Here is a 27,303-nt window from a genome sequence, read left to right on the forward strand (position 1 = left end):
GGGTCAGGGATGAAATAAAGAAAGAAATTAAAGACTTCCTAGATTAAGTGAAGATGAAGGAACAGCATAACCAAACTTTTGGGACACAATGAAGGCATTGTTAAGAGGAAAGTGCATAGCACTAGGTGCCTTTGTAAATAAACTGGAGACAATGCATAACAAGCAACATAATGGGACACCTGTAAAATCTAGGAAAAAAGAAGCAGACACACTCAAGAGGAGTAGATTGCTGAGAATAATCAAACTCAGGCCTAAAATCAGTAAATTAGAAACAAAGAAAATAATTCAAAGAATCAATGAAACCAAGAGCTGGTTCTTTGATAAAATGAACAAGATAGATAAACTCTTAGCCAAATTAAAGAAATGGCAAATGGTGACTACCCAAATTAAGAAAATCAGAAATGAAAAGGGAAACATAACAACTGATACTGATGAAGTCCATAGAATAATTATGTCTTAGTTCAAAAGCCTATATGCCACAAAATTTGAAAATCTAAAGTATACGAACAATTTCCTACATAAATTCCATATGTGTGTGGATTTGTTTGTTTTGAGTTTTCTTTTTCTTTTTTTCTTTTTTGCTTTTGTAGGGTTGAGAAAAAATCTCCATATGTAAACTTTGGCTATCATAAAACTCATTGCTCACCCAAGTACACACACACACACTAAAACCACACTACAACAAATACACATACAGACACTAAAACCACACACACTAAAATATACCAAACATAAATTAGTGTATGTACATATACATACAAAATGGATCAAGGAAGCAGACAATGGAAACTTGACTTTTGTTCCTGGTGTTTGTTTTGTTTTGTTTGTTCATTTGTTTGTTTTTCCAGACAGGGTCACTTTGTATGTATCCCTGTGTGCCTTGGAACTCGCATTGTAGACCACTCTATCCTTACACTCACAGAGATATGGCTGCCTTTGTTTCCCAAGTGCTGAGATTAAAACCCAGTTCTACCATACCCAGCAGAATCTTGACTTTCCAGTTCAGTGTTCTTGATTTCACATATGAAGGGCTGAGTCAATCAGCCAACAATAGGAAAAAATCAATCTTTAATAATATTAAATGGGTAGAGACTCATTGGAACAATCAGACAGGAGCTTATGGGAGGAGGTGGGGCTACATGTGGAAGGGCAAAGGGGAAGGTGCACAAAAGGCTCAGAGGAAGTCCAGTAGAACACCAGAGGCTCTGAGCCTGGAGTTGCAGTGTGACCTCACTGAAAAAAATAGCTCTGTTACCAGTGTTCATATCAGGTAAGTCATCCACCTCCATAACGAGGCTTCTTGCATGCTGGGCTAGCCTTATCTCTATCAAGCTAGAGTTACATTCCCAATTCTGAAATTTTATATTTGATATAATTTGATTTTAATGAGAAATGGTCATTACATGGAAATTTATATGGTAGTTTCTTTGTTCTCCTGCGTTTTTAGAGATAGAGTCTTAACTAAGCAAGGCTGGCCTTCAACTCTAGACCCTTCTAGATCTGGCCAGGTTTCAAGGCTCATTCTACAATTTGCTAGGATCTTCTTTCTAATTTAATCCTTTTGCAATTTTTAAACTGTATTTTATAGAATATGATCTGAAAGTTATATGAACTGAATTTTTTCTTAATTCTCGCCTACAAGTAGTGCTGGGGATGTCTCCATGCACCGAAGCCACAAGTCACAGCTGATCTTGGAACCAATGCAGTAGCAATGTGGTTGCTTCAGTCTTGTCTATTTGACAATGAATGTCTAAGGATAGCTATATAGATATACAAATGTAGAAGTAGAGATATATGCAAACTACGAGCCAGGTATCATACAGCAGCCACACCTGGAAACTCAGTTCATGTACTGAGCACAAAAGATCACATTCCAGGGTAAAGTGGGATGCCTGAAGAATCCTTATCTCTACATATAATTTAACAGAATGAATTAGATGACCTGGAATGTGGCTGAATGTTAGAACACATGTGTAGTAGGAACAAACCCCACTAAGGAAGAACTTCCATAAAGTCATTTAAAATATTTAAAATATTTGTTTTGTTTTTTTGTTTGGGTTGTTTGCTTGTTTTAGGTTTTTGTTTTTGTTTGTTTTGTCTCATTTTTAATAGAAGGGATTGCTCTGTGTTGCTTTGGCTGTTCTTGACTCATTTGTAGACCAGGCTGGACTCAAACTTACCTGTCTCTCCTTCCTGAGTGCTGGAATTAAAGGCATGCATGGCCACACAAAGACTTTTTTTTTTTTAAAAAAGAAGGGATTTCAGGGCTAGAGAGGTGATTCACTTGTTAAGAGCATTGAGTGTTCTTTCAAAAGACCTCTGTCAATTCCCAGAAACCAGAGTGTAGTTCATTTCCATCTATAATTAGATCTGGTGCCCTCTTCTGGCACATAGAAGCATATGCAAGGAGAATATTGTACTAATAAATGAATGAATGAATGAATGAATAAATAAATCTCTAAAAGATGGGGGATGTCTCTGGGTTGCCCTGGCTCCTTGGACTCATATTGTAGATGAGGCTTGCCTAAACTCACAGATATCCATCTCCTGTGCCTCCCAGCGTGCTGGGATTACAGGTATGTGCCCCCATGCCAGGCTGACATTTAAAAACCTTTTTTCTTTTCCTTTCTTTCTTTTTTTTTGTTGGCTTTTGTTTTGTTTTGTTTTACTTTTTGGAGGCATGTTGTCTCTTTTACACAAAGCCCTGGCTGTCCTGAACACTCTTTGTAGACCTGGCTAGCCTCAAACTCACAGAAATCCACCTGCATCTGCCTCCCAAGTGCTGGGATTGTGACATTTAGAAACATATTATACTAGTTTTCCCTAACTTGGATGAGCCTTAAATATACAATAAAGATTAGACTGATGTGGAATCCTGTTTCTTACACAAAAGGGCTGGGATTATAGGTTCTTCATAGCCTGTGTGGCATCTATACAGACCTTGCAACTTGGGCTGGATGGCACAGACATTCTGCTCATGCAGAAGGCTCATCCCAGGTAAGCAAGGCCCAAGGAGGCTAGAAGGGAAATCACTGGGCTACTGGCGAGACACAGGTTAGGTCAGGGTGAATGGGGTAAAACTGGACAGAGTATTCTGATGTCTTTGGATTGGAGGTCTGTGGAACTACTGCTCAAGTTGAGAACCGATATAAATGACAGTCAGGAATGGAGGACAGCTCAGAGTATATGTACCCCAAGTAGGAGGCGCTTTCCCCTGTCTCTCCTACAGACACTAGATGTGGAAGATATGTAGCCCTAGTGTCTCTCTTACATGTGGAAGAGACAAGTCCACAGACGCTGAATAGAGAAAAGTAATACGTGTATCAAGTTTTAGCCCCGACAAAACGTCCTTGCCTGGCGGGCGTGAGGGGCTATGTTGGAACAGACATTATAAAGGTGGAGTACAAGCTGCCTCCATGTTGGTTCCTGAGTTACATTTTGAAATTTCAGTTTTTCCCCCTCACAAAAGGTGCAAGCTTCAAGTGCTCGACTTAAGGAATGTGCACCAGGATTTCTGGGATATATGGGCTGGAGGAAAGAATGGAGCCCACTCAGCAGAGACTGTGAGGGAGAAGCAAGTAGAAAATTGCATTCATAGATATGCTTAGAGGCACCATTTGAAGGTGGTCACTGACCTCCACCTCTACTTCCAGCTAGAAGAACACCAAAGGTGCTTGTTGCAGTGGGACCAGCAGAGAAAGGACTCTGTGCAGGTGGGCTGTCTGAAGATGAAGATATGTGCCTTCCCTGTGTAAATCATCTGGAGGTTCTTGGACACTTTTGAGCCACATTACATAGAGGAATTGGAACATTTTACAAGCCAGGACCTGTCCTTCCTTGGTCACTTTGCACCTTGCCTTGGCTAGATGAGAAATCTTCCCCAAATCTGTCTAAGTCACATCTATTTGTACACAGGAAGAGCTGAAAATGCATTGGCAGACATAGAAGAGAAGTGCCTCCCCAAGTTCGTTACTCAGTTCTCCAAACTCAACTGTCTCCAGCATCTCTATACGAATGGCAACCACCTTTCCATGGACTTCATGAAACAGTTTTTCAGGTAAGGAATGATTGTGAGCCCTTTCTACTATGTCAGCAAACTTTTCCCTCTACTGTGAGCATTAGAGAGCACCTGTGGGTGCCAGCCACAGTGGATTTTACACCTAGAGACTCATGATAATATTTCAGTGTGCATTGTATCCTTCTTAACTGAGGTTACTTGGTTCAATTCCCATTCATTTAGCAAAGTTTGAGCTGGGGTAGGAAATGTGTAGAAAGCTGCATTGCAAGTATGACAACTACACTGGTGGGTCAGATGCAACGAATGACCTTTAGGTATTCATCTTTGGGATCCTCTCTAAGACTAAGACTGTGGAAGGGAACAAGTCAAAGTAGAGGGCTCTGAGCTGGGGAGGACCCACACCTGTGGTTCCTAGTGGAGCTCTTTACAAAGATGTCTCAGAACAGAAATTAGTTAGTTCCTCTATTGATATCTTTGTCAGCCTCTAATTCTGCCTGGAGGGAAAGATGATTTTAATATAGGTTGGAATTTAGTAGATGGGAATTGGTGACATTGGGGTACAGTTTCATCAGTTTCAATGTTGGAGCACTGAAATAACAGATAGAGGTTGTTTGAGATAACAAGGAAATGATGAACACAGTTGGACACAAGCTAAGATGTTACCAGAAACTTTATGTGATGTTCCTTTCTGGGTATGTCCTCCTGGCATGATGCGGCAAGATCTAGTTCTCCTTCTGACAGGGAGGATGGGGAGTTGCATGTCTGTGTTCTGAGACCATCCCACCAGATAGTGCTATGTCTCAGGAGATAGTGACATGAGTAGACACCTTCAAGCTGTTCCTCAGTGATGACATTCAGTGTAAGTGTAGATGGACTTTGCTTATGTGGTTCCCCCATTCAGTGTCAAACTTAGTAATGTCCTCCAACAACATGAGCCAGAATATATTTCTTGATCTTTCCCTAGATACCTGAATACCCCATTGGAACCCTTGTCTATTACTCACTGCCATCTCTCACAGTCAGATTTGAAACATTTGTCATGGAGTCAGAATCTTTGCCAATTGAAACACATGCACCTCAGTGGGATAGTGTTACCCATGTCCCATCCTACAGGTCTCCAAGTCCTCCTGGATAATGTAGTAGACACTCTGCAGATGCTGGAGTTAGAGCACTGCAGCCTGGAGGACTCTAACCTCAGTTTTCTCCTACCTCCTGTGAGCCAATACTCCCAGCTCACCAGAGTCCATTTCTATGACAACTTCTCCATGGCTGCACTGAAGGACCTTCTGCACTGCATGCGCAGTCTAAACACGCTGACTGTAGAGCTCTACCCTGCTCCTCTAGAATGCTATGATGACTTGGGTTGTATCCTTGTGGACAAATTTGCCCAGTTGTGTTCTGTGTTCCTGGAAATAATTGTGGCCAAAAGGTAGCTGAAAACAATCACATTTGTTACAGCCATGTGCTCTGAATGCTGTCAGAGCTGTGTCTATGACATGAAGACCAGACTTTGTCCATGTTGGCAGTAAATAGGACGTGGTTGTTTCTGGATGCTGAAACATCAAAATCAGGGAATGGATGTTCATTAAGGAGTCTCAGGACAGTTGGCTTTAGTTCCAGTTTTGTGCATTGGAATCAAAATTATGTTCAACATATTCAGTACATGGGAGCTGACATGATATGAAGAGCAGTGGAACCATGTCCTGTGGATTGATTAAGTTAATTCTGCATTTCTAAATGTGTCTTTATCATAGCAGGGTAACAAGTGGCTTCTCCATGTTGTAATATAAGGTCAGTTTAAGAATATGAATGCTTTCCTCTGGTGTGCTACTCAATTACTGACTTCACTTTTACATTTACTCTTAGGATATTTTGCCATGTCAAAAAGTATGATCAAGAAAATTATGGTCCAAGGCCTTTTGGTAATAAAATGCATTGAATTCATTTATGATATTGTCTTCTCCTCTGTTTGGCTGCTTGATGGGTTTCGTTAACAAAATTGTCAAACTGAACTGAACAATGTAGACCTGCTCTCTTGTGAAGACTGGTTTAGAGAATGGCAGGGGATTTCATTTCTCGGCACTCAGATATAAAGTGCTGTAAACATTTTTAAGATGGATGAAGCAAAAGCCCTTGCCTAGAGAATTGTGTGACCTGAGACCTGATTGTCAGTAGTTCAGTTGTGAGCTCTGTCTTTAGTTAAGGGAGTACCAAAGCCAGCCATTTTACTCCCTTTGTCACTCTATCGGGTAGCAAGAAAATAATTTTATTTAGTCTCTATTTTCATTGGCCCTTATTGAAAAACAAATCTTCATGTTCTCACATGTCATTGTGATTCCTGCTAACTCCGTACAATCTATTAACTGGTAAGGACTCTTGAAAATCACCCTCAAGACAGAACCATCAATGGAGAGTGATGTGATTGTGAGCACAGTGGCATTCCTACAGAAGACCCTGATCATTAACATGTTCAACAAATGTGCATGGGGGCAGTTGTTAGAATTTAGATTTCCATCATAGCTCAAGGGGATGGGCCATCATAGGACTTATTGTGACCATAGGGCATCTTCTTGTTCTTGCAAAATAGTGTATATTTTTATCGTTGAAATTGTACCTGCTGCACAACTTATTCACAGCAAGTAGAATGCATACTGTAACCATCCACTAAGGGTCTGACCCATTTCCAGATAACTTATCCTCAGAAAGGTAGAAATCCTATAAGCATGTCCTTCATGCCTCAGGCATTCCTTGAATTTCTAATCTTCATGTTCTGCAGGGTATGTCAGCAGTGGTGGTGCACACCTTTAATCCTATCATTTAGGAGACAAAAGGAAGTGGAGGTCTATTAGTTACAGCCATTCTATCCTTTACAATGAGTTCCATGTCAGTCAAACTATATATTGAGACCTTTTCTCAGTAAAGCAAAACAAGTCAAGAAAAACATGGCACAGCACTCAGGAGGCAGAGGCATGTAGATCTCTGTGAGTTCATGGCCATCCTGGTCTACAAAGAGAGTCCAGGGCAGTCAAGGCTTTACAGAGAAACCCTGTCTTGAAACATACACACTAATAAAAAGAAAATTTGGCATGGTTAATAATGCCTAATCTCAGGTGGTTCTCTGTCAGTTCAAGACCAGCCTGTTGGATCTACAAAGTGAGTTTTGAATCATCCAGAACTGTATAAGAGACACCATGTCACCACTCCATCCCACCTCTTCACCTGGCAGCTGGGAGAGCCGACCAGCCTGGTCATTGATGCTGGAGGGCCCAGGAGGGAGTATGGGAGTGCTGGAGGTGGTCGTGTTCTCGAGTGTCCTAGCATTCAGATCACCTCCATCTCTCCAACTCCTGACCCACTGACCTCGCTGGAGGATACTCCTGAAACCTGGGGGATTACTTGCCACCAGAAGGCTTTGAGGGCTACCGAGAGGCAGGAGGGGAGGGCAAAGGTGCCTTCTTCAGCCCGAGCTCCAGCAGCAGTAGCCTGTCTTTTTGGAGCTTCTTCTCTGATGCCTCAGAGGAAGCAGCCCTGCATATAGCATGTGAAGAGATGTAGTCTGAACTTAATGAAGCAACCTCTTGCTTTGGCCTAAGCTCTCCACTGCCCTCACCTTGTGCTTCCCCGAGACCATGGACTCTGGAGGATCCATGCAACCTATTTTGTCCAAGCTCTGGATACCAAACTCTGGAGACTAGCTGGCTACTCCGCAGGGCTACTGGGCCCATCATAGCCTCCTCTCAGCCTGCTTCTCCTTATGGCAAGAGGCGCTATTCCAGTTCTGGAACCCCATCTTCTGCCTCCCCAGCTTTATCTTGCTAGGGCAGCCTCGGGGAAGAGGGCTCAAAACCACCTCCACCACCTCCTTTGCCTCTGATCCGGGTCCCTAGTTTCCCTGGCCCTTTTGATTATGTGGGTACTACACCAACCCAGACCATCCCTCAGAAATCCCAGAGGACTTCTAATGAGCAGGCAGTGGCCCTGCCTTGGTCTGAGGAGACTGCCTCCTGCAATGGCAAGCTTCCTTCGGGAACAGAGGATGCTGTGGTTGCTCCAACTCTGCAGAACGAGGTGGCTGGCATGGACTAACTAGCAGTGCCTTCTCCACTTTCTTGGTCCAAGGCCCGGATTCGCGGACACAGTCCCATCTTCAGGACCTCTGCCTACCTCCTCTGGACTGAACTTTGCCCAGCGAATATGAGCAGCTGTAGTTGAGGATCAAGGTACACCCTAGAGCGCACCACTAGGCCGACTATGAGACCGAGGGCTAATGAGGAGTTTTCAAGGCTGCTCCAGGAGGTCACCCCTTGGCCAAGCTCCTAGGCTACAATGAGAAACCACTCGCTCTACAGATGTTCATTGGCAATGCAGATGAAAGGAGCCTGTGGCCGCATGCCTTCTACCAGGTGTACCGTATTACCAGCAAGATGGTGGCTATGGCCATCTATGAAGCTGTAGTCAGTGGTACCAAAGTGCTGGAGATAACCTTGCTCCCAGAGAACAACATGGCTGGCTGCCAACAGCGACTATGCTGGAACCTTGAAGCTTAGTAATTCAGACATTGAGCTGTGGAAGGGTGAGACAGACATTGGGCAAAAAAACACACGAGTGTGGCTGGTGTTCCGTGTTCACGTGCCTCAGGGCAGTGGGAAAGTCATCTCTGTCCAGGCGGCGTCAGTGCCCATCAAGTGCCCCTAGCGCTCTGCCCAGGTGCTTCCCCAGGTGGAGGCCTACTGTCCCAGTGCCTGCTCTGTGAGAGGAGGTGAGGAGCTAGTACTGAATAGTTCCAACTTTGTGGGGCCCTGATGGAAAACTACAGTGGGAGGAGGAGGCTGCGTTGTATTGGCTGTAGAGCAGTGAGGTGACACTGACTCTCACCATCCCAGAGTACAGCAACAAGCACGTGATCTGGCCAGTCCAGGGCTACTACATCTCCAATGGTTGGAGTAAGTGCAGTACTACTCAAAGTTTCAAGTTCCTGCCTGTGATCTTCAAGGAAGAACCCCTGCCACACTCATCTCTCTGCAGCTTCCCTTCCTCATCGGGTCCCCCCTTTGGCACTGATACGGACTTCTCACCATCCAGGCCCCCTTACCCCTCCTTTCCCCATAAAGACCATGCTTATGAGACCCTATATCTGTCAGAAAGCTTTGGTTATAACACACCCACTCTTTTCCCCCAGACGGGGCACCTGCCATCCTATAGATCAGGCCTGCCGATGTTCCCTGAGACTGGGAGTAATGCAGGATGTGTATGCCCACCTTCAGTCTCCTTCTTTCCCTGCCCCTTTCCTTGTGATTCACAAGGAGGACAGAGCTCCTCTTTCATGCTGGGGCTTCTGTTCTCTCCTCCGGCCCCATTCAGACCTCCAGTACTATCCTCCCCACCACTTGAAGATGCCTTCTATCCCCAGAGTGCTGTGCACCCCCGACCAGCTGAGGATTACAATGAGGTGGGGGCACGCTATACCCCTGGGAGCTCTGGAGCAGGAGAAATCCAGTGGTAGCTACAGCAGCAGTGAGTGCGCGAGAGATGGATTTGCGTGTTTGCTGAAAGCTGGAGTTTGGCTTTGAAGAGACTTGGCAGTATTAGTCTCCTGGGGCTAGTCAAGGCCTTGGGAGCACGTTCTAGGTGTGTGTGTCCACCTGAATTCAGCAACTTAATCCTGCAGGGCACATGGAGCATTTGTTTCAGCTTTTCCTGTCTCACAAAATTTCAGCCCTGGAACTATTTCAAGACCATTCATTCCATCCAGTTCCCTGAATCTGTAGATCTGGGCACTGGGTCTCAGGGAAGGACAGTGGCTTGTTTAAAGCCTCTGTTGAGTGTTTTCCCCTCACCTGATCTTTCCCCGATGACTATAGTGCACATTGGTTAAGAAAAAAAAGAGACACCATGTCAAAATTAAAGTGTCTTATAATTTAGAACTTGCTCCAACCAGTGAGTGTTTGACTAAAGTCGGGAGGACAATCACCTGAGTGAGGGACAAAACACAAGACACAAAGAAGGAGAGCAAGTCTGAATATTGATCAAGTTCTCAAACTTTTATTTTTCAGGCAGCAGTTTTTATAAGGCAGGAGACAGGGAAGCATACTGCTATGGCAACCCATCTGCAGTCTATCTCAAAACACAGGGAATTCCAGGCACGGTCATAATGTTCTGCCACACAGAATATCTTGCTCTATCTTTGTCTAGTCTAACTGCTAAACCATAACAGGGCCAGTTAGTTTCTGGTAAAAGACAAGTTCTGGGAGAAACAGAAACTTAAGGTGCAGACTTGGACAAGATGGCTAAACATTGGCCATATGACCTACTGTCCCCAAGAAGAACTCACTTTAGAGAGGCTGAGGCAGGAGTTGTAAATTTGTCTAAATTTGTTACACAGAGTGAGTAAGTGGCCTGCTTAAGGTACATAGCAAAATCCTAGATTTAAAACAAAACAGAACAGTTAAGTATTATGATGTCCTCCTTTAATCCCAGGCTCTAGTTCCACAGATTCTGGCTGACTGATCAGAAAGCACAGTGACTTAGTTCCCCTTCTCCACAGGCACACAGTCTCAAGACCTTAAACGTAGTGACTAGGTTAAAGTCCAAGAAAGACATCAAAGAGTGAACACCTAGGTTTCCATGGCCTGACCATTAAGCTAATACTTCATTCATGAGAAATTATTTTCTTTTTTAAAATTAAATAATTTATTCAGATTACATCTCAATTGCTATCCGTGTACTTGTATCTTCCTGTTCCCCTTCCCTCCCTCTTTTACCCTATTTCCCTCATCTAGACCTGTGACAGTTAACCCAGACCCAGAAAGATACAATTGGTATATATTCATTTATAATTGGACACTAGCCCGAAACGGATGTCCTCTGGGATAATGGGAAATGAGAAATTTTTTTTATTCTTTTGTACCAGCAGACTTTTAGAATACAAGGCATTTTTTAGGTTTATTTTCCTTTGTTGGTTTGGTTTGGTTTTTGGTTTTTAGAGGCAGGGTCTCTCTGTGTAGCCTTGGCTGATCTGAATCTCACAGAGATCTGCCTGACCTTGTATTTTTAGTCCTGGGACTAAAGGCATGCACCTCCACCACCCACTTTAGAATATTAGAATTGTATTATACTTGAGTCTTCTGTCTCCATGGACCCATGGTTCTCCATGTCAATGTTGAGCCCTCTTATTTGAACCTCCTATATCATATCTTACCCATAATACATAGACTCACTGGTCTGTGTTCCCTGGAGGAGTAATCTCCCTTTTCTCAGTGCTCAGAACTAACTTTCTCCCATCATTTCCAAAAGAAAAAAAAAAGACAAAGTCTGACCTCAACAAAGAAACAACAAGATCACGACTTCTAGGACAGTTATATGGAAGAGAGTGACTGACTTGAGCTACCTCATGACCCTGAGAGCACCCAACAGCTCAGGTTTATTGTGATCACATCACTCTATGAGAGAGTAAAGAATGTCTTTGAGCTCTCTGGGGGGTCAGGTACACTTGGTGATTCAACTGATTCAGTTTTACCATGTGGAGCAAAGTCACTCAAGGACATCCATGGGCATGTCATTTTCATGGAAGCAGATCTTGGTGAGCATGTTGTATTGGATCAAAGAAGACAGAAGAGCATTGAGCTGGGAGTGTCCATCCTACAATCCTCCAACTCAATGTCTTAAGAGTGGCTGAAACTCTCTCCAGAACAACATGGAGAGGCCTAGTAGGAAAACAGCACTGAATACTACTACACCACTGAAGTTCAGGTATATGAGCTAGTTTTGATGCAGACTCATGGATACATCATTCGAGTCTGATGGTGAGAGCTGTCAGGAAGAGACAGAGAGGGTCTCTATGTCAGGGCAGGTCTTCAGGCTCCTAGGTGGAGAATAAGAGAAAGTTCTGGTAGTATGAAACAGTGACTTCTGGGGTTCTTGGTTTCCTCATAGAGATCACCACTTGGACCTATCAGGGAGGACAATGTCCAGGATATTGCCATTGGTGTCTCATCACTCACGTCACACCACTCTTGTCACAGCCCTCTCATCATCATGGAGGACTGACCTAGTCTTTTACTCAACCAAGACCTAACATAATACTCTGGTGTCCCTGACCCTGAAACTTCAGCACAATCTCTCTGTTCACAGTACTTCTCTCCTAACAGAACCCCAGCATTACTCATCCAAGGACTTCATCATCTCCCTAGGCTCTCAGCAGCCTTTTACACAGAGACTTATGGACTCTTTAATTTAGAAATGATCTACAGCTGTGTCCTAACCACAGTATCTGTTCCACACCAAACACCCAATAAACTTTAAAAAAAAAAGAAAAAGAAAAAGAAAGACTCAATCAGGGATGCAGGATAACTCTCGATTTCTCCTCACCTAGGCAACTTTTTTAGACAGTATTTTTGAAAGAAGATACAGGTCCTATAGAGCTGCAGGAGACTCCTAGTAATCCCTCAGCCTCAGCTGACTCAAAGGTGTAAAATGGGAAGACTCCTGAAAGGCCTTTGCTTTCCTCAGAAGAAAGAGGAAACAAACAAAATGGTGAGCTCCACTATCAACCATGAAGTTTTCATAGCCTCAAAGAATCAAGTCAACCACAGTGAACAATTATTTCTTTCTCATTTTGCTATGACCTGAAAATAAAATTATGAAAATGCAGGATGTGTTTTCCCACATTCCAACTCCAGTAATGAGGGGTATATGTGGGGAAAATGAAGGCCAAGAACAACCTTGTTACTTTGCCAGTTTGAGACCAGGCTGGGCTATGAGACTTTGTCTCAAAAACAGCAAACAAAAATCCCACGTGGGTCAAATGCAGTTCTTCACGGATCAAGATGGCATTTTATTACATTTTGTTGCTGACTTTTTTGTTAGTGTTTCCTGATAGATTCTTACCCTATACTGAGGCCAATTCTCCTGCCAGTTTCCCTAATTCAGTGATTGTCAACAACAACAGACATGACCAATATTTATTTACTATTCCCTACCTCCACCCCTGTAGCAAGTTCTTTGTAGCTCTGGTTGGCCTGGAAATCAATATACTGACCAGGCTGGCCTCTCACTCATAGAGATTTACCCCTTAGCCCTCTCCTCCCTCTCTCTTTCTTTCTTTCTGCAGGTGGTGGAACATGCATTTAATACAAGCAGTTGTGAGGCAGAGGCAGGCAGATCTCTGAATTGGAGGCCAGCCTTGCCTTGTCTATTCAGTAAGCTGTAGGACAGCCATATCTACAACCCTGTCTTGGATAATAAAAATAAAACAAAACCACAAAACTAATAAACAAAAGAAAGCAAGGAAGAAAAGAAGCAAGCAAGCAGACAACTTCTATGTAGTCATATTTGGCCTCCAACTAATAGAGGTCTACCTTTCTCTGTTCCTGGAGTACAACCACACCCAATTGGATTGACCTTTGACCTTTTGTTTTCCAAGACAGGTTTTTGTATAGGTTTGGCTGTAATGGAACTCACTCTGAAGACCAGGTTGGCCTCAAACTCACCCATCTGTCTGCCACTGCTGCTGGAGTGCTGGAATTAAAGGCATACACCATCACAGGATGTTTAAGCATTCTTTTTTATTTGAGATATAACCTAGATTATAGCAGCAGGCCAGGAAAGCTTCCAATGTCTGATCTACATTCCAGCTTCACCTTTTAAGACAGAGGTTATTAACATGGATCTAAACCCTTTTAATGGTACAATGACCCTGTCACAGTGTTCACATATCAGATATTCTGCATATCATTATTTACATTAGGATTCATAACTGTGGCAAAATTGCATTTATATAGTAGGAAAAAATCTATGTTTGGTTATTACCACATGTGGAACTATATAAAAAGGTCACAGCATTCAGAGGGTTGAGAACCACTGTTCTAATTGATAAAGTTAGCTGTGTTTTCCAGTGCTGGCTTTCACCTCTCCAAAAACTCCTACCTACCTTCCCTTCATAGTGCAAGGGATGGTTGGCACTGAGCCTGCACCACTGAGCCTAGCTGGCATGTAATCCATTCCTCTGTGATTTTTAGCAATGTTCACCAATCTTGAATTCTTGGTTGATTTTATCCACAGCCAATCTTGGATTCCTCTCGGTCACTTTAATAACTGGTTAGAAAAAGAGGGGCAGAGCCGGGCTTGGTGGCACATGTCTTTAATCCCAGCACTTAGGAGGCAAAGGCAGAGGTAGGTGGATCTTTATGAGTTTGAGGCCAGTCTGGCCTACAAAGTGATTTCGCGACAGCCAAGGCTACATAGAGAAACCCTGTCTTGAAATACAGAAGAAGAAGAAGAAGAAGAAGAAGAAGAAGAAGAAGAAGAAGAAGAAGGAGAAGGAGAAGGAGAAGGAGAAGGAGAAGGAGAAGGAGAAGGAGAAGGAGAAGGAGAAGGAGAAGGAGGGGAAGGAGAAGAAGAAGAAGAAGAAGAAGAAGAAGAAGAAGAAGAAGAAGAAGAAGAAGAGAAGGAAAGAAAGAAAGAAGTAGATGGACATAGGATTGCCAGAAATAAAAGACAGGGACACTGTGGCCTTTGTGTTCGGGTGGGTGAACATATTTTACTCTTTCACTTCTTTATTCATATTACACACTTGTGTGTACTACTGTGAACTCATTGCATATAGTATTTTTTCTATGTTTCTTTCATTACAACTATATTACTAATACCTTTTCTGCGTGAAGCCTGATGATGCAGTGCAGAAACTCATGCTAAATATACAGCATACTTGCAAGGAACCACACCCTCATTCTTGTCCATGGATCACTGAAAAATATCATTATGTGGTAATAAATTAAACAGCATATTTAAAGTATCAACCCTTAAAAGATGAATTACCAGGCCAGCAATGACCATGCACTATTTAATCCCAGCACTCAGGAGACAGTCTAGGAGGTCAGTCTGCTCTGTAGAGTGAGATCCAGGACAGCCAGGGGCTACATAGAAAAACCACACTCATCATCAAACAAGAGATCTAGCAGCCTTAAAACCTTGCTAAAGTTCTGTCTACATTGGGTTACACATATTTCCTCCTCTAAAGACTAGTTTATGTTTCTATGCCCCTAGTTGTAATCAGATCTATGTGTTTTTATTTAAGTGTGTTTACCAATGTATTTCAGTATAAAGAACAAAAGGTCCAATACATTCTGATTGGATTGCCCCTTCTGGAAATCTACAGGAGCCCATATTTAGAAAATATTTTTTAGCTGGGCATGTTTGTACTTGCCTTTAATCACAGCACTCAGGGAAGAAGAAGCAGGCTGATCTCAGTAAGCTCAAAGCTAGCCTGTTGTCCTCAGTTAGTTCAGGACAGGCAAGTGTACCCAGGGAAACCCTGAGTCAATAAACCAAAAACAAACAAGCAAACAAACAAACAAGCAAGCAAAAACCCAAAAAACAAAAGTAGAGTTTTTCAAGACAGGGTTTCTTCATGCAGCCCTGGCAGTTCTGGAATTCAGGTTAACTGTGGCCAGACAAAGACAGGTGTGATAGCTCATACCCTAAATCCCAGAATTCAGGAGAAATAGGCAAGGGAAGGTCTCTGTGAGTTAGAGACCAGCCTACTCTACAATGTGCATTCCAGGACAGCCAAGGCTATTACACAGAGAAACTCTGTCTCAATAACAAACAGACAAACAAAACAAATCAGCAACAGTGGTCAGGCAACTATACCTTCAAAATAAAACATATGTTTTCTATGGTCTGTTACACATCCTATCCATTCTTCCATGCCTGGGCCACTATGTTCTGCAACCTTTTAGCAGTAGACATCACTTATATAAAGGTGCTGGAGACAGTGGAGTTTGGGGAACTGAAGCAAGATTATGCTCATCCAAATTTCTTCCAGCAATGAAGACAGAGATATTGAAGAACCTCTGCACGGATCCCTCCCTCTAGCACATCTGTGTGTGAAGAGTTCCCATCTGCTCCAGGAAGGTTGATAACTTGCCACCTTTTCCAGCTGCCATTGACAATTCAGCTCTAGGATATGGTTTCGTCTACCATTTTCTTTCTTTCTTTCTTCCTTCTTCTTCTTCTTCTTCTTCTTCTTCTTCTTCTTCTTCTTCTTCTTCTTCTTCTTCTTCTTCTTCTTCTTCTTCAGCATCAAATGGATGCTGACATGGATGAGTTTACTGATGATGCTGAGGTCAGAGGTGAACCTTCCATGGACAATTATTCCAGATCCTTCTCTTCTTCAACTTGCTTTTTGGGATAACATATGTTCAATAACACTCATGGCCTGATTTCCCTGTGTTTGAGGAGAAAAGGAGAACTCAAGTGTTCCAGGACCTATGAGACATCTTCCTTATGGACCAGACTGAATTTGGAGTCCCAGGGACTCCTCCCAAATATTTTCTTTCCGGAAGCCCAGATTTTAAGCTTTATAAGTACTATTCCACCCTAATTGTTAGGGTCAGTTTCATCTGCAGGACTGTGGAGAACTGAAAAGGGACTTGTGGTGTGCTGTTGAGTGATAAAATCTGTTATAATTCTGTTATTATTCTCATATCTACTATTGTTTTGGCATTGATTTACTAACATTGTTTATGGGCTAACTAGAAGATCAGTGATTTGAGATGACTGAGCAAGTTACAATGTCATGCTAGACTTCTCTAGACTCTTTGTGAGTAAGATGTAGCTAGATTCACATTAGATATAATCTCTGTATAATTAACAGTAATCTACAGCATGGATTATCCTTGGCAGGGATGGCAGGGCTCGAGATTATAGCTTGTGCCTTCTGTCCTTTCTAACACATCTCATGTCTCAGCACATGGCATGAAGATCAAAGACACTGTCCCTCTTCATGTGTTGATGTGGAGGCCAGCCAGATATGGGTAAGAGTGAGTCTCAGCCTTATTGGACCAAAGACAGGCTATGAATGATGGAACTCTTAACCTCTGAACCATCTCTCCAGCACTGGTTTTGTTTTTTGTGTTTTCTGAGACAAGGTTTCTCTATGTGAAGCAGTGACTGCCCTGCAAACCACTCTCTTGATGAGATTGGCTACAGACTCATAGACATCAGCTTGCTTTTGCCACCTGAGTGCTGCAATTAAAGGCCTGGGCTCCCACTCTTGGACTAGCTTTCCTATCTAAATGTTTGCTTTTTCCCTATGTCTAGTATTCAATCTCAGGCTTCATGATTGGAAGGAACTATTTGCCTGAGTAGATCAGCAGCCCACTCTTACTTCCCTCCATTCCACACCCTCAATCTCATCCCCCTTTATCTTGTACCTGTAAGGTAGGCATGAGCAAGTCTATAAATCAGTTGCATGTCTAGTCTACTCTGTGTAGAGGAATTTTAATCCAACAACATAACCACTCTTGCTGGAATATAGACACAACTTTAGTTCTAGGAGACAGGGACAAGTAGATCTCTGAGTTCAAGGCAAGCCTGATATAGAGAGAACAAGTGTAGGTAAAGAAAATCTTAAGTCCAGGCCTTGTAGTACACACCTTTAAACTCATTACTCAGGAGGCAGAAGCATACAAATCTCTGAGTTGCATTCAGGCACTAAAGTTGATTCAGTGAATTGAGAGGCAGTGCAGTGAAGTTGAGTTCATGATGGTTCAGTTCATGCAATTCAGAGGCTGTTTTATGGAAAAAGTTGTGCAGAGCCCAGTTGCAGAGAGGAAACAAGGTAGAAAGAGGTAAAGACAAAATTTGCTGGAAAATGAGGAGTCAGAAGGTTAGAACATACTTCCAAAATTAGTATGATGCCAAGAAGAGTAAGTCAGTAATAAGAGACAGAAGTCAATCTGAATCAGTCAGCTAGGAGAGGAGTTTGAGCCAGAAGAGCTGAGTTGATCCAGCCATCCAGATTCAGAAAGAGCTAGAAAGGATGAGTTTATTCATTACTAAATCCCAGATACTGAAGACATTCTAGGCCCAGGTTAGATCATCTGGAGGCTAGATTCCAGCTTCCAGGACTAGATCTACCTATGTCAGCATGCAAAGACAGTAAGCCATCTGTGTGCGGTAGAGCATGCCTATAATCCCAGCATACTATGAGGCAGAGGCAGGTGGATTTGAGTTCAAGGCTAGCCTGGTTTAAACATGAGTACAGAATCAACAGTGAAACCCGTCTCTGAAAAAAAAATTAGGTAGTAAACCTCAGTGACAAGTAATCAGAGTAATAAAAGTTACAGTTACAACTTTATTCTCCATACTTGCCATTATTTTACCAGGAGACTTATCCAGGATCCAGGTTCTACAGACATCTACTGTAGGAGAAGAAGCGTCTAATTCACCAACAAAGACAATGGTTTGTTTAATAAGGAGCTCAGAAAGGAACCGAGAGCTACTTTAAAGCTAAACAAACATTCTTCCAGTGGAAAAACTCCAGCTGGCAGTGCAACCACACTCATGTACCCAAGCTGTCTTCTAGTTCACCCTCCCTCCATCCTTCCTTCCTCCCATCTTTCCTTCCTGCCTTCTTCCATTCATGTTTAAATCTTTCTGTGTTTTTAAAAACAGGATTTCTCTGTCTAGCACAGTCCATTCTGGAACACCCTCTATAGACTGTTGACCTTGAATTCAGAGGTCATCCTGACTCTGACTCCCTACCGCTGGGATTAAAGGTGTATATCGACACCTTGACCCATTCCTTGACTGCTGGGATTAAAAGTGTGTGTCTCCACCTTGATCCATTACTTTTCTTAGTTTCTCTTACAGTACATGCTTGCCACAGGCTCCAGCTCAGATAATAAATTCAAAGAGACTGATTGTTTTGACTAGGACACAGGCCCCTGGATCATGGTATTCAGGTTTGTATGTTCACTATGTTAGACACAAACTAAATCTAGAGCTGACCCATCATCAGAACTCCATGAAACCAGCAAGATAGTTCAAGTATATTCCATAATCTTACTTCATAGCCAAGTGCTGAGGCAGGAGGATTATTGAGAGTTGGATGTCAGATTAGGCTATATAATAAGTTTTAGGAAGGAGTAAGCGATAGTATAGGGTCCTCTCAATAAATATCCAAAATAATTATGTAAAGAAATCTTAGGAATCAGAGTTTGTGGAGAGGTAACCTAGAGGTTGCCCCGAATTTCTCCTAGGCTCAGACCTTTGCCTATCTCACATTATGATCCAATCAATCTACAAGATAAAAAAAAATTACAAATGAGGTTAACAGATTTTTTTAAAGACAGCATTTCTTTGTGAAGCTCAGGCTGTCATTGAACTGAATTAGTAAACAGGGCTGTCCTGGAACTCTGAGATCCTCCTGCCCCTACTTCTCAGTGCTGGGATTAAAGGCATGTACCACCAAGGCCTGGTTCAGGGTAGACATTCAATCTACCAATCAGTCTGCAGCTTATGGTTGGGAGGAGGGCCTACAAAAGAGAAGTGAGCAGTGAGCATAGGAAGATGCATAAAAGGGTCAGAGGAGCCAGAGAAGAAATTAGAGCCCTGGAGCAATAGTTACTTGCCTGGCCTTCTAGGAACTGGAGACCCAACACAGCTACCAATCTCTGGTAAATCCCCACCTCAATAGAGACACCCTACCTCACCCAGAATAGGCAGTGTCTATAGCTGACACTAGCACCAAGATGGGACCTGGAATTCTCATTTCAGTCTCTTCATAGGAGTAGATTCAGGATATAGGTTTTGATCCTTTCATTGGTTTGGAGACTTCTTCATTTTTGGGCAGAGCACTGAGAATGGTATGGAAGCATGGCAGGGTGGGGGAGGAGGGAAGGGGAAATGGAGGAGTATGGGAGTATCAAGGAGGGAGAAGGGGGAGAAGAGAGGGTAAGGTGGTGAGGGTTGTGGGAGAGTACCCAGAGGGCTCAGGAGCTTCACAAGGAGACAATGAGGGCTGGCTGATCTGGACCCAGGGGTGTCTCTACAAACTATTGCACTAACCAATTTCAATGAATGCCGTAAACCTAGACCCTCCTGTTCATATATAAGCAATAGAGAGCTCATTCATTCTCCATGACTGTGGGGATAGTGGGGACTGCCTCTAACATGAACTCTGGTGCTCTGCTTTGATCACTTCCTGATGGTGGGGAGGCCCAGCGGGCACACAGAGGAAGGGAAAGCAGATTTTTGGGATGATCCCTGATTGGCTGTGGTCATATGATGGGAAAGCAGATCCTCTTCTGTCACAGATCTAGAGAATGAGAATGGGGTGGAAGAGGTAGAGAGGGTGGTAACAGGAAATTAGAAGCAAGAGGATAGCAACTGGGATGTAACCTGAATAAAGTATATAAATATATATACATATGCAATGTTGTCAGTTAGTATGCCTTATGATTGATTCAGGCCTGCCCTGTTGCTAGGCTGGCCTTGACTGACTACGTGAGAGGTCATGTTCTTTCTCTCTCAGGACCTGAGTGTTGGGGTTTCCAGCATGGTTCATCAGAGAAGATTCCTATCAAGTCCACATTTGTGCTTAGTTTTGAGACAGTGTCTCATTTGAAGAAAAGGTGTCCTTGAACTTCTGCTAAGCCTCCTGCTTCCCAAAAGGCTGAACCTTTCGATGTGAACTGAGGAGATATTTTTGATATCCTCTTGTTTACATCAATTGTATAATTTTTTTCTTTTCCTGAGTCATGGTCTCCTGTAATACAGGATGGTCTTGGGGTCACTAAGTAGTGTGTATAGCCCATCATTTACCCGTTCTTTCTGCACAAGATTGTCTGGGTTTATCACTTATGACATTTTGAGGAGTTTGCAGACTGGCTTTGAAACATTGATGCAGCCTGGACATGGGGAGCTCACAGTTCACTTCCTCAGTCTCTACTTGCTGCACTAGGCAGAATGTCGCACTGCAGGATGCAAAGGATTGTGATGAATAAGTAATGGTGCTCGAGGTGCAACTAGCACAGCCTTAGGTTTTTAAAGCATAATGTGGGGAGGAGGACCATGTGACTTTTCCACTCTTTCTAGGAGGGCCTGGAGAGGGTGTCAGGATCTATTTCCACAACTGTCTGAGGCTAAACTTTTGGGATGAATGCCTTTCCAATGGGATGGAGGAATAGGGGGAATTAGATGAGCCCACTGGGAATGTGTGGTCACATGTGCATTTGTGATTTTATCCAGGCTGCCAGCCATGATTTTCACAGATGTTGTTGTTGTTGTTGTTGTTTGTTTGTTTCTTGAGACAGGGTATCTCTGTGTACACTGGCTGTCCTGGACTCACTTTGGAGACCACGCTGGCATAGAACCCATTGGTCCCCCTGCCTTTGTGCTTTGAGTGGTTGGATTAGAGGTGTATGCTGCCAAACACTGCCTGTTTGGAATTTTGGTCTTGTATTTTAACTTATGGTTTGATACAAAGAGATAGTAGTGGCAGAGTGTAAAGTGTGCATCAGGAATTGTCTTAATTGTCATCCTGCCCCTGAGTGAGCCCTTTGATTGGGCAGATGAAGAGCTTCCTAAGACTTAGTCTGAAAATGTGTTCTTCCATAGAAGACTCCCCAAGATTCTGGATGCTAAGGATATATGAGTTTCTCAGTCCAACCCGCACCTGTGCAGCTGGCAGTGCAATGGCTGCTGAGAGATGATGTCTTGGCCATCTCTGCTCTGGATCACCTGCCCATGGAGCTCTTCCCACCACTCTTCAAGGAGGCTTTCGCTGTCAGACAGACTAACATTGTGAGGGCAATGGTGGAAGCCTGGCCCTTTCCCTGCCTCCCCATGGGGACTCTGGTGAAGACCACACACATGGAGACTTTGAAGGCTGTGCTGGATTCACTGGACTTTCTCATAACACATAAGGTTCGCCCCAGGTAGGCAAGACCCATCTACTGTCCTGGAGGTTCAGTCATCGGACAAGTAGAGTCAGAAACCATGGGTCTCATGTGGATGATGGTTTCTCACTGCACCAGTAGAGGACTGCAGAGGCTTCAGAGCTCACAAACTTCTGCAAAACAGAGGGGTTTTGAAAGGCAGCTTAGTTCAGTACAGTCATAGAAGGAAGATCCTGTCCAGGCACAATGGGATCAGGGAGCACTCAAGGGAAACATAGTAGTGGGCAGTAAAGGAGAGCTATAGAGCCCAATGAGGCAAAGAACCCATCCAGGGCATGAGACTGAGAATCTGTAACTGTCTACAGACAAGTGAGTTGGGAGTGTAGCAGCCTTAGATGGGATCTGACCCTAGCTCTTGAGATTTCTATCTGTTTTTCTCAAAGGAGGTAGGAACTCCAAGTGCTTGATTTGTGAAATGTGCACCAAAACTTCTGGGATGTACAGACTGGAGGCACAGTTGTCAGCTGTACCCCACACGACAGAAATCAGAAGCAACCAAGGGAAGACCATCCAATGTGTACGGTGAGGCAGCCCCTGATGGTGTTAGCTGATATCAACCTCTGCGGAGAGCATCTCAAGGAACCAGACAAATACTTGCTGAAGTGGGTCAGGGTGAGAAATGGCCTAGTACAGTTGTGCTGTAGAGAGCTGAAGATCAGAGGCTCGCCCATCTACACTGTCATAGATATCCTGAAGATCCTAGATACAGACTGTATCCAGGAGTTGGAAGTGAATTCCTGGTGGCAGCAGGGAAGTCTTTGCAAACTCCTCCTGTCAATCTACAAGACTATCTCCAATGATGACCTTACACTGCCAGAAAAGAAGTGTGTCAGTGAGCCCCCTCTTCAGATCTTCAACCTCAATTGTCTCCAGCATCTCTATATGAATGACATCCTCTTTCTAAAAGGCAACTTGAAGATGTTGCCGAGGTAAGATGGGGAGCTATCCTGTGGATGAGAGCAAAGACTTTCTCTGTGCTCTGTAGGTAGGGAACCTAGATGTTAGTTAGACATAGTGGCCTATCAGTACTGAAGAGTCTATAAAAGAGTGGCAGCCTTCCTTTGTGTCTGTGTAGGGAAAGACTGTGTGGAGCCTAGGTGGAGGCTCAGTATTTGTGGAATATCTTGCACTGGGGTTGAGTGTCAGAGGTTGTGGTGAGAGGGAATCAGTCTGAAGAGGTAAAAAGTCTGTGCTGTTGACATACATGTTTAGAAGCTCTGCAGAGACACTCCAAGTATGCAGCTAGGTGCTCATTGGTTTTCTCCTTCCTGTATGTGCTCTGTAGCCCAGAGATGGCCAGTTCTGGGTCTTTCTTTTTTAGTAAAGGGGTGTCAGAGTGCATGTACTCTACCACTCCATTATGATGCTGACTGACCTTGGTTTAGAATGCTGTAACTTGAGTGAGAAGACCCTGGCAGCATCCTGAGTGCAACTCTATCATGTGGTCAGACTGAACATGAGCAATGCTAACCCTTCTCAGTGTGAGCCTGTTACTAGCACTTTCTAAGTCCATTTTTCTCAGTGCACCCCTTTTCTCTCGCTAGGTACCTGAAGGCCCCCTGGGAGACATTGTCCATCACTCACTGCCAGGCTCACAGGAAGACTTGAATCATCTACCCATGAGCTTGGACCTCATTCAGCTCACACACCTGAACCTCAGTGGTGTGGTAGTATCCCATTTTGGTACTAGAGCTCTCCACATTCTTCTGGAAAGAGCTACAGCCACTCTGAAGAGTCTGGAGTTGGAGGGCTATAGGATGAAGGACTCCCAGATCAGTTCCCTCCTGCCTTCCCTGAGCCAGTGCACCCACCTCACTAAGATCAATTTCTGTGGCAATGACAGTTTCATGGCTGTCCTTCAGGACCTTTTCTATGACACGAAAAATCTAAGGCAGCTGACAGTGGAGCTGTACCCTGTCCCTTGGGAGAGCTGTGATGACATGGGTCATGTCCTCGAAGATAGATGTGCCCAACTCTGCCCTGTGCTCATGGATTTCCTCAGGGCCATAAGGCAGCCCAAGTCTGCGTGCTTTACTACCAATGCCTGCACCATACTTTATGACTAGAGACCACTTTTCTTTTTTTGGCAGAGACAGAAATGGGACAGGGCTATTTCTGGGCACTCAGAGATGAAGTCCACAGGAGGGCTGTCTCATTAAGCAGACACAGAAGGTTATGGCATAAAGGGGAGTAGGAATATGATGTAGCAGCTTCGTTTGGAAGGGGAAAAGGCTCGAAGTACAATGGCACCATGTGGAAAAGTGGTTTAAGAGCCAAATAGTATTTGATACAAAAAATAGAAGCTTTTGTAGTACATGTTATTAAACCAGTTTCCTGAGTCATAATTTTGGATAAATGATCACACCCTGGGCCTCTGGATGCCCAGAGTCTGAGCTCTTTCCCTCCCCACACCATGGAAAATAAATGAGGTGTTCAGTGGTTTCATACCACACGGATGACATGACAGGAAGAATAACACATTCACACATCACCATTACCAACTCCACAAAACCAGCCTAGGTTATTTAGAGAGTTCCAGGTCAGTCGGATTTCCAGAGTGAAACTGTACCTCAGAGAACAACAACAACAAAAAATGATTAGTGATATACCGGAAATGGTAAAATCTCATCTGGTGTGCTGAAGACCTGAGCTTAACCCTCCATCCCCTCAACACCCTACCACCCTACACTACAGTGGGCATGGTGTGAAAAGCCTGTGTTCTAGCATGGGAGTTGGAGTCAGGAGAGTCAGGTTTTCATGGTCATCAATAGTTATGTAACAAGTAGCAAGTCAGCCTGGGCACAAGTTTACAGCCAGGAAAAACATATTAAAAGACTGATTTGGATCTATGGCAGCTTTTCTGTCATCCCAAAGGCTCTTTGCTTCTTTTACAGTCCTAGGGATTGAAGCATATGTTTCCCCCTCCTGCCTCAGCCAACTGAGACGCTGGGTGCAGGGTGTCATGAATGGGTCCAAGTCTTTCTCCCTAGTCTCTGTTCACTCTCCTGAGGGTGATCTGATTCTGATAATCTGGACACACAAAAATGCTATTTAGGATTAACTGGGTGGAGACTCAACCAAATCAGCCTGTGAGTGAAATCCTGTGGTTAGGGGAGGGGCTGTAAAAGGGAGATGGGAATGGCCTCACTGCCATGTTAGTGATCTCTGGTTCTTATTCATTTCTTTTGTGAAGACAAGGTCTCCAGTAGCTCAAGATGATCTCAACTTCCTTATTTCTGGGCGCACCTTCCCACCCCACCCTGGGGTTACTGGCCTAGCCATCAAATCTGAGGACATTTGCTTTCCTGATGGCTTATAATCTCTTTAAGGATCCTTCATGAATGCTGCTTTATGCTGGCCTAAATCAAATAGTCAATTATGCTATTTTTTACATTTTCATTTTATATGTATGAGAGTTTGTTTGAAGATATGTGTGTAACACACGTGTGGGTGGAGGGATCAAAAGATGGTGTCTGGACCTTTGGAAAGAGAAGTATATCTTGTGACAGGCAGCCCACCAAAGATACTCATATTGACTCAGTTCATAGCCAGTTATAAATTTTTATGGAAGCCAGCTGGGACCACACCTAAGAATTCTAGATGCTTGGTGTTAGCCTAACCTGTGAAGAGCACCAATTTTCCACATTAGACAGCTGAAGTGGGACTTCACAGAAGCAAGCTGTCTAAAGGAAGCTAAAATGAGCAGTGTGCTATAAGGATTTCCAAAACAAACAAGCTAAAGTAACTTAGCTATAATATCCTGATTTTAAGTTCCCAGAATAGAGTTGACGAATGTTCCATAGGATTTACCATCAAGGAGATAAAATTCTAGATAAACCTGAAATGACCTCAGCAAGAATAAAAAAAAATTGAGTAATCAAGGCCTTGTCTTGTTCTGTCACAATATGGTGTGAGCTGCCTTTAAGGTACTGGGACTCAAATCCATGTCCTCTAGAAAAACAGCCAGTGCTCCAAGTGAAGGAGTGATCATCTTCAGCCCTTCATATAAATAAATATTTCCTTTTATCTGGGCCTACAGTTTCTGTGTTCTATAAGAAAGCCAGCTCAGCAAGCCATAGGAGAGCAAGGCAGTAAGCAAAATCCTCCAGCGTCCTTTGTATCAGCTCCTGCCTCAAGGTTCCAGCCCTTCCAATTCCTGTCCAGGATTCCTTCAGTGATGGACCACAATGTGGAAATGTAAGACAAAAAACTTGTTCCTCACAGCTTGCTTTGTGTCATAATGTTTCATTGCAGCAATAGAAACCGGAAGACAAAATTCCTAGATGGTTTGGTTTTGTGTGTGTGTGTGTGTGTGTGTGTGTGTGTGTGTGTGTGTGTGTGTGTAGCCTTGGCTGTCCTGGAACTCACAATGATCTGCCAGCTTCTGCCTCCGTCTCCCAAGTGCTGGGATTAAAGGCATACACCACCATCCCCCAGCTATCCCTTGATGTTTTATAAAGATTTTGTGTGCACATCTATTGTCAGAAACAGTAACCACAAACTGACTAACACCAAAAGCCATGTGGGTCACATAGGAGTAAGACTCAGCCATGTATATTGTCTCACAACTGCTTTCTTCAGATGGGGATTCTCTCAGTAGCCCTGGCTATCCTGGAAGTGTCTGTAGACCAGGGTGGCATAGAACTCAGAAAACCATGTCTCTAGGCCACTCATGTGCTGGGATTATAGTTGTGTGGTTCCATAACCTGCCATGTCTTTTTTTCTATGACTGGATCAGCTCTGCCTTTGATTGGAACCTGGCAAGATGTGGGGAAAGATGGCTTTCCAAGTGGTATTTATTTGCTGACCTAAGCCAGATGTGTATGAGGAGTCTGTCATTCATTGTTTGTCACAAGATTAATGCAAGAGTTGAAATATATTGTCAAGGACTGTCTTTACCACTCTAGAAGTCTCCTGCCTTTTCTTCCTGGTGCTAGGAATTGAGGGTACATGGCCCCATGCCTGACTGGCATTCAGTCCATCCCCTATGTTAAAGCAATCTTGCATTTTAAGTGTGACTCAACCCTTATGCTAAACTTGAGTCCATTTAGTCATTTCTCTGATTGGAAAAGAAGAGCATGAGATTGGCAAAAGGATGAGGTCTTTGAGCCCAGGTATCACAATCTTCTATTTGTAGGTTATTTCATAAAAATATATTATCAATATGTGTGTGTGCATGTGTGTGTGTGTGTGTGTGTGTGTGTGTGTGTGTGTGTGTGTGTGTGTGTGTGTGAAGCCTCATGGTGCACTGCAGGCCCTCAGGCTTGCTACACAGCATATTTGCAAGGAAACACATCCCCAATCTTGTCCATAGATTATTATAAAAGTTTATACTGTGCTAATAAATTAAACACCTTTTTAATATGTATTAACTCCTAAAAGATATGACTAACCAGTCAAGAAGTACACAGTAGAGTAAGAACACAATCAACCCAGGACCACCACAATCCAGCAGTACCACCAGCACAACAAGCCCTGGAGATACTATACCATCTGACACACAATAGAAGGATTTCAAGGATGAAAATAAATCCCCCAAAC

At 43.5% G+C, this 27,303-nt stretch overlaps 1 protein-coding gene and 1 pseudogene across 2 annotated transcripts in view; both read left to right on the plus strand.

Annotated features, from left to right (window-relative positions):
• LOC311600663 (PRAME family member 12-like) overlaps positions 1-27,303 on the plus strand; it is a 300,082-nt gene that overhangs the window by 259,019 nt on the left and 13,760 nt on the right. The window lies entirely within an intron of this gene.
• On the plus strand, positions 7,210-9,588 carry LOC311599065 (nuclear factor of activated T-cells, cytoplasmic 4-like; annotated as a pseudogene). The gene has a single exon. The product of its transcript is annotated as a nuclear factor of activated T-cells, cytoplasmic 4-like (transcript).

Source organism: Acomys minous, assembly GCF_964271855.1.
Source record: "Acomys minous genome assembly, chromosome: 6".
Classification (NCBI taxonomy): domain Eukaryota; kingdom Metazoa; phylum Chordata; class Mammalia; order Rodentia; family Muridae; genus Acomys; species Acomys minous.